Source organism: Hemibagrus wyckioides, linkage group LG09 (assembly GCF_019097595.1).
Source record: "Hemibagrus wyckioides isolate EC202008001 linkage group LG09, SWU_Hwy_1.0, whole genome shotgun sequence".
NCBI classification, from domain to species: Eukaryota; Metazoa; Chordata; class Actinopteri; order Siluriformes; family Bagridae; genus Hemibagrus; species Hemibagrus wyckioides.
The window spans coordinates 1,364,945-1,372,462 of record NC_080718.1 but is presented as its reverse complement, the minus strand read 5'-3'; positions in this window follow the sequence as shown (position 1 = coordinate 1,372,462).

Genomic DNA, 7,518 nt, shown 5'->3' with positions numbered 1-7,518 from the left:
CACACACAAGACCTGAAATAATTGTTTGGTCTGAAAACTACACACCTGGCAACACACAAACATCATCTGACATTCACTGAATTTAACTAGATGGCTGTTCCTGAGAAAATTCAGCAACTTATTATTTCAATCAATTTATGCACTAGGCTTTCTCACAACAAATCAATCTCACTGTTGGATATATAATCTAATGATTGTCAGGTAGTTCTAGGTTTCCCCTTGTTTTATATAAGCTGTATCCGATACTGCCATCCTGTGGTGAGATTGAGAATTGACCTAATACAGGAGACTTACTAACAGGTACCACAGAGTATAGAAGTAAAGCATTAAGTCTCTTTATATACTTTCACAAGAAGACCAGCCTGTAACCACTTAATGAAATAAAATAATAAATGAATTAAATGACATGAATGAAATTTGTTTTTATACTTGTACTTCTTGTATATAATAAATAGCTTTTCTTTTCTTTTCTTTTTTAAACACTTTTCAGTTTCAAACATCTGAATCAGTGTTTATAAGTTAGGTCCGGTGATTAATTTCAGCTGGAGGATGTGGAAAGAAAACAAGGCCTGTCCCTACACTTTCCTTCACTTAAAGCACTCTGAAATTTCCTTCAGGATGAATGTAAAAGTTTACAGAATTGCCATATTTGGCTGAAGGTCTGTGTGCTCAGCTGTTTAAAGAGGCAGAAGGCCATCATACAGAGGTGGCAGCAGGAATAACACAGACTACTGACTTAACACCTTACTACACACTGTGTCACTTTAAATTTCATTCATCTCAGGTTACTTTTACAAGCATTACTGCACTTTAAAGCTTTGAACCCATGTGTGTACTTACCCCCACTGTTACCCATAGCCCCTCCCTGCATGCTTCTTATTCCTGTTGCACTTTATATATGTCTCGTCAGCACTATGAAATGTCATACATGTGTCTTAGACATTGAGTCCGAGAGAATTATTATTTCATCTCATCACACTGTATGTGGCTGTGATTATCTTGAAATACCGCATAGTTAAAGCTCTGTGAAGAGATTCTGGCACTTAGGTTTAAAACACTTAAATCCTCATTATTCCCATCCTACAGTTCTGTTATTTATTTTAAAGTAAATTGTTCTTCATAAGTATACCAGTAATTGTTAAGAAGTTTCTGTCAGTTCACATTTCACAATACAAATCAAATCCAGCTCCAAGAACAGATTCAGGGTCTAAGGTGATCTGTTATAAAGACGGTATAAGCTTTCATATAAGCATTTCTTTAATGTTAACTAATGCAGTAAATAAAGTAAGTTAACAGAGCCTTAATGTAAAGTGTTATCACAGTATGTTTATATGGTTTATTACTCACATAAATAATTGTAATGTGATAAATGTATTGATTATGTCCACTGAAAAAAAATCAGCTGAATCAGAATAAACCTAAGCTTTTAAACTTTATTTGTAGAAAACATTGTTTTCCTTCTAGGATTAAGCTCTTATTAATCCTCAATATTCTTAAATGGAGGCTTGTGCTCTAGTCATCTCTTAATTTTGGACGAACAAAATTTGCATTAGTCCACCCTCACAGGGTTTTTTTTTCACAGGCTGAAAGGCTGAATTTGTCAAATGTCAGATTCATTCAATCACCAAAAAGACTTGAAGAAACCAACTCGGGTAAAACAACAAATCTACGCATGGAGTTCAAAATTCTGTGACCACATTAATAATCTGGGATTTTTCTTCAACTGCATTTTTTCCTCTTTAAAATATAGAAAATAAACAATAGTTAATTTAAGATTCTGTACTCTTTCTAGGTGTCTATTTAAAGGTGAGATTTTCCTCATGTCTGATCTTTTTTACTGAAGCATGTGTTCAAGTGACACTGATGCATTTGATCTAAAATGGCTTGTAAGGTTTTGCATAAACTTGTGGTGTCCATGCAGCTCAAATGCACAAACTCATTTAAAGCAAAAACGGCAACTTGCTAAATGCTAGAAACTCAGAAAGGCATCTTACATAAATTTCAAAGATTTTACTTCAGGTTGTCAAATAATATAATCTGCAAAACAAATGAATGTATTAAACTAGAAAAAAATGCAAAAAAGAAGCATTATTCCTAGTGGTCTCAGACATTTGGACCCCACTATATATTTTATTATGGCCTTAGCAAGGCTATAAAGTGTCCACCTTTTATATATTTCTTTTCTGTTTTGTACATTCCTTATTTTGAGGGCTAGTGTATTAAGTGTGTTCATTTATGACAGAAATGGCCTCAATGTGTCTTAAAATGTCCTTGTTTTGTCTGTGCAGGCAACATTTATAACTGATTCCAGGTGTTTTGAGGAAATGCATCTCAAGCTCTGACATACTGCTGTGGCTGAAATTGATTTTTAAGACACTAATGTACATGGAAGTTGCTGGACAAAGCTCAGTCTGATGGTGTGGTTTTAGATCATTTGTGGCATATCTTGCTTCTTGTCATAGATAAATGTGAACTGTCTGAAAATGGAAAAATCGTGTTGGCAGTAGGACTAAAAGGCAACTGTAAGCAAACATTTTGATCAGTGGAGTTGAAATAAAGCTTATCTAACAGTTAGAACAGCTGTCCTGTGTTGTAATTATTTTATTGTTCATATTCTTATTATTAACATGAGTTAATCATAATGGACTTTTTACTGGACAATGGCAGCACACAGAGCGCTTACTCTAAATAAATTATGTTTATTATTATTTTTGTGTGATATGGTGATGGAGTTCTAACTGAAACAATACAAACTAAAATATTTCATCCCATCATCACATACTCTCCCATCCAGCATGTCTAGACAAACATGCGTACACATGCACACGTGCACACAATCTTGGTATTTCCAATGACCTTCGTATTGGTGTAGATATTTAATGGAACATGCCATTTCAGAGGCTTGTACCAATCACTGTAGTTACATAAAGCCCAGTATTTACAATATGAATAGGTAAAAATCATCTTCTGTTGTGACCTAAACCTTTATAAACTACTGTGTTGAGACAGTGTGTAGAATTCATGCACTTGTCAGCTGTAAGAGTGTTTTATATTCTGACTCACATGTCAACAGAAACAGAAGCTGAATAGATTCTGTATGAAGCCTTAAAAAATAATCAGACATGATCTTCCATGAGTGCATTCTCTGGACATCAAATAAACCCAGACACACCTCATATTTCTGCCCTTTAGATCTGGCAAAACGGTATAGAATAAGTTATTTATAGTTATAGTTAGTGCTGGTTTATATTGGTTTATACTGGTTAGTGCTGGTTATACTGGTTTATACTGGTTAGTGCTGGTTTATACTAGTTAGTGCTGGTTCATACTGGTTTATACCAGTTAGTGCTGGTTTATACTGGCTTATACTGGTTTAGTGCTGGTTTATACTGGTTTATACCAGTTAGTACTAGTTTATACTGGCTTATACTGGTTTATACTGGTTAGTGCTGGTTTATACCAGTTAGTGCTGGTTAGTGCTGGTTTATACTGGTTTATACCAGTTAGTGCTGGTTTATACTGGTTTATACCAGTTAGTGCTGGTTTATACTGTCTTATACCGGTTTATACTGGTTAGTGCTTATTTATACCTGTTTATACCAGTTAGTGCTTTGTGGTTTAGGTATTAGAAAAAAATTATGGCTGCTTTCTAGACGTCCTAAACAAGTATGTAATTTTCTGCAAACCTGTCCCTGGGTCATAAGCCCAAGAAAAAAACATGATTTTGAACAGTGACCAAAATTAGTGAGAGGCTAATCAACCCACTATAAAATAACTTGTACTGATAGGTGCTGTAAAATATACTCCACTTGTTTGCAGCTGGTGTTTTATTATGTAGTAATAGTTGCAGTGGTCTGGGAAAATACTGGACTAAAACAGATGGATTTCAAGAGGAAATAATTTATCTGGGTCTGGGATCTTCCAGTGCACAAGTACTTTTATTTGTCTTTATTTATCATATTTTTTATTCATTGCCCTTGAGCATGAAGTTATTTAATTTCTGACCTAAAATGTCAGCAAAATACAACAGGTTTAAGAAATGTATGCCAAATACAGATTTGAAGAATTCAGACTGAACAAAAGTGAAGCAAACAGATTTCTTCAGCAGGGGGTATCTGTCTCGTAAGCTGTTTAGTGAAGAGTAATTCTGCAGTATGATTAATGCTGTCACACCTGACTAATGGTGTCTGAACTCAAGCGACCCTACACTTGAATAAATGAGGGACACTGTGTCCACCTGTGTCCAGGGGTGATGTTTCACACCGAGGGTCTGAATTCATCTATCTAATAATCCCACTCCTAATCAAACCCAGCCTTAGATATGATTTAAATTATGGTAGAATAACTATGTTACTCATATGGGAAATGTCTCAATCAATAATGCTTTACCTTATGGTCCCCTTAAATGATATTATTTAACATTAGTTTACATAAACAAACCATGTATGTCACTATTAATATACACCATAAGCAATGCTAACAAAGACTAGTATTAGTTTGTGTGTTTTCTTTTAATGCACATTGTTAGTAAAATTCAGAACTGAGGTGGAGACCAAAGTTCAGTCATTTATCAACATTAAGCAACATGCTGTATTTAATATACCCTAATTTATGAGGACTTGTTTTAGTCGTTGAATAAAACATTAGTCACTGAAGGTGTATTTCATTAACATTTCAATAAATGTCAGTTAAATCATGTGTTAATGTACTTTGTTAAAAAATCAAGTGCAGTTTAATTATGCTGAAGCTCATGCTTTATTAATGTTAACTAATATTAAAAATCTAACCAACCTTGATTTTTGTGAACAGGATTTTTATTTATTTATTTATTTTGGAAAACACCTTAAAGACTACTGATATTATAAACTATTTCTTCTTAAAGAGTAACCTTGAGAGTTCAGAGTAACTGCATTATAAATGATGTGCTACAGTGGTGTGATTTGGTGTAAACTGTAAATCCACATTTTTAGTCCTCTACAATTTAGATTTTCAGATTTTTATCTAAAGATTTCAGACTTTTTATACACAACTGTGCTCTGGATGCTTAAATATAAATGTGCAATTCCCAAAATGTTTTGAAAACAAACTTTCCAAGACTACAAATATCTGAATTTTGTTTGGTTATTTGTCATTTTTCACATTTTAGTAAACCTTAAAGTTTCTGAAGTTCTTTAAAAAAGATTTGTATATAAGTGAAAAGTTCATTTAGTGTTGTGTTGCTTTTTAAAGGAAAATTATACAGACATACTGATGACTAAAAATAATCAGAATGAGACGGTAATAGGAGCAAATGAAAACATTTATTAAAGTAAACTATATAAACATTATACAACTATAAGTTTATTTACAACAATATTATTTGCAGCTACTATTTATACTAATTACTATTTACTGTTATCTAAAAAGACAGGGATAGAGGGATAGATTGATAAGGGACACTCTATGAGGGATGAGGGATATTAAAACTACTCCTTGGGTGCTGGGTTTACTGTACAGACCTGTAGAGAAGAAAAGAAAATACTTTAATATTAAGTTAATCAAAAATAAGAATAAAATTAATTTCTACTTACGTGTGGGGAGCTTGAACAATGTATAGAAAAGAAGTGAGGGAAAAGAAATGGAACAGAGGAAGAAAAGAGGAATTGGGTAGAAGGAAGGACATTGCTCAGAGCTTCCACAAAATGTCCATCATCTTCTGGACACATTGTCTGAGGAAAGGTCTCAGTTTGCTGGATAAGGCTGCTGGGTCTTGGTAGAACTCCGGGGGCTGAGTAAACAGCATTTCAGCAAGATCTGTAAGCTGGTCCTATAGACAAATTACATCATCACTATCATAATCCAACACAGTGTCACTGAGTTTAGGATACAATACTGAGAATCACAGCATCAGAAGATATTAGACACTTACAATAAGCACTTTAAAGTAGGTCCTTGCTGCAGGCTTCCACATGTCTACCTCCCACATGCTGATGAGTGCAAACATGCGCTCCAAGAATCCTCCCTTAAGCTTTAGGAAAGAAAGACAACAAGCTCCATTAATACCATGTCATATCAGGGTTAACAATATGGAAAAATAAAATGAGATGAAATAAACCAGGTTCTGAAACTACATTCAAGCAAGGCTTTTAAATCTCCTGATAAGACTCTTACTGTCTCAGGTATTGAGCTGTTTGTGAAGTAGCCGAATAGAAGCAGCTCGAAAAAGATGTCCACGAAGTTGTAGTGGTGGACCTGCACAGAAAAGAAAAGTTCCAAAAAGAAATTAGCTTTACATAATGGAGTCCTGTTTTCAATCACATCAAAATCTTTTAGATTTAAACATTAGTCATGTTACGCAAGCATTTATAAGCTTACATAGGACCTGGAGAGCTCTGCTGCAATCGAGTCCTGATAAGAAGGAGTCTTCAGGAAATGAATCAGAGCCTCGTAGGCCAGCTGTACACGACCTGCATCCTGTTAAAACAAACAAACAAAATAATCACTTTGGCTATAGTTTTCAACGTGGAAACTCATTTTAAACCCTAAAATGAAGCAGTATGTAAGCCTCAGCATGTCCAGTACTTTACTAAAGATACAAAGATGATGTATTACATGGACCAAATGTCCAACTACTTCATATCCCAGAGCCCTAGGGTTATCCTAAGGGTGTGATTGTTATAAAATTAGCTTTTGATGCTTGTTATTTTAATTATTATTCCTTAATTACTCATTACCACATTTATTTAACAACTGCATCATTTTCAAGCCCAGTAACTGAAAGTATGTTGCACAAGGAAACAGTCTATCATCATTCTGAAGTCACCTGGTTGTTAACTGCTGACAGACGCATCACAATCTTCTTCCCCATAACGAACAAGAAGTTCTGATTGTCGATGCAGGTAAGATGAATCTGAATATAAGACAGCACACAATAGAAAATTAAAGCAGAGTGGACTTTACCTGAGTAAAAACAGCAGCTAAACAAAGGTTTTACTCACAGCAAACGCCTCACGGATCACATATCAGTTACCCCTCTCTCTGTAAGATGGTCCCTAAGAAACAAAAGATTTACAAGCTTAGTGTATTAAACATACATTACACCTTTATACCATTAAACTGTGAAGATAATCGTACCAAGTAAAGAGCACCTCCATCTCCTCCTGGCTAAGGCTCTCCTCACTCTCCTGAAAGACACATTAGCAATAAATCATTAAAACTCACACAGTAAATGTTACAGCCTCCCATTCAGGGGAATAGCAGCATATGTAGATACACATCAGGTCTGAAACACAGAATTACCTCAGAGTTGTACTGTTCCTCTGAATCACTGTGGGGAGAGTCAACCTGCTCCTGCTCCCAGGTGGAGATGTTCACCTGACCTGATCTTTAGCCACATGCAGGAACGTGCAGGACACCAAGGGTCGCTGTTAAATTTTAAAAAAAAAAAGAAAGAATAATTAACACTCTAGACCCATATGTTTAGAAAATTTCAAGAGTTACTATCTACAATACAGACTTCATGACATTGCAATAAATTTA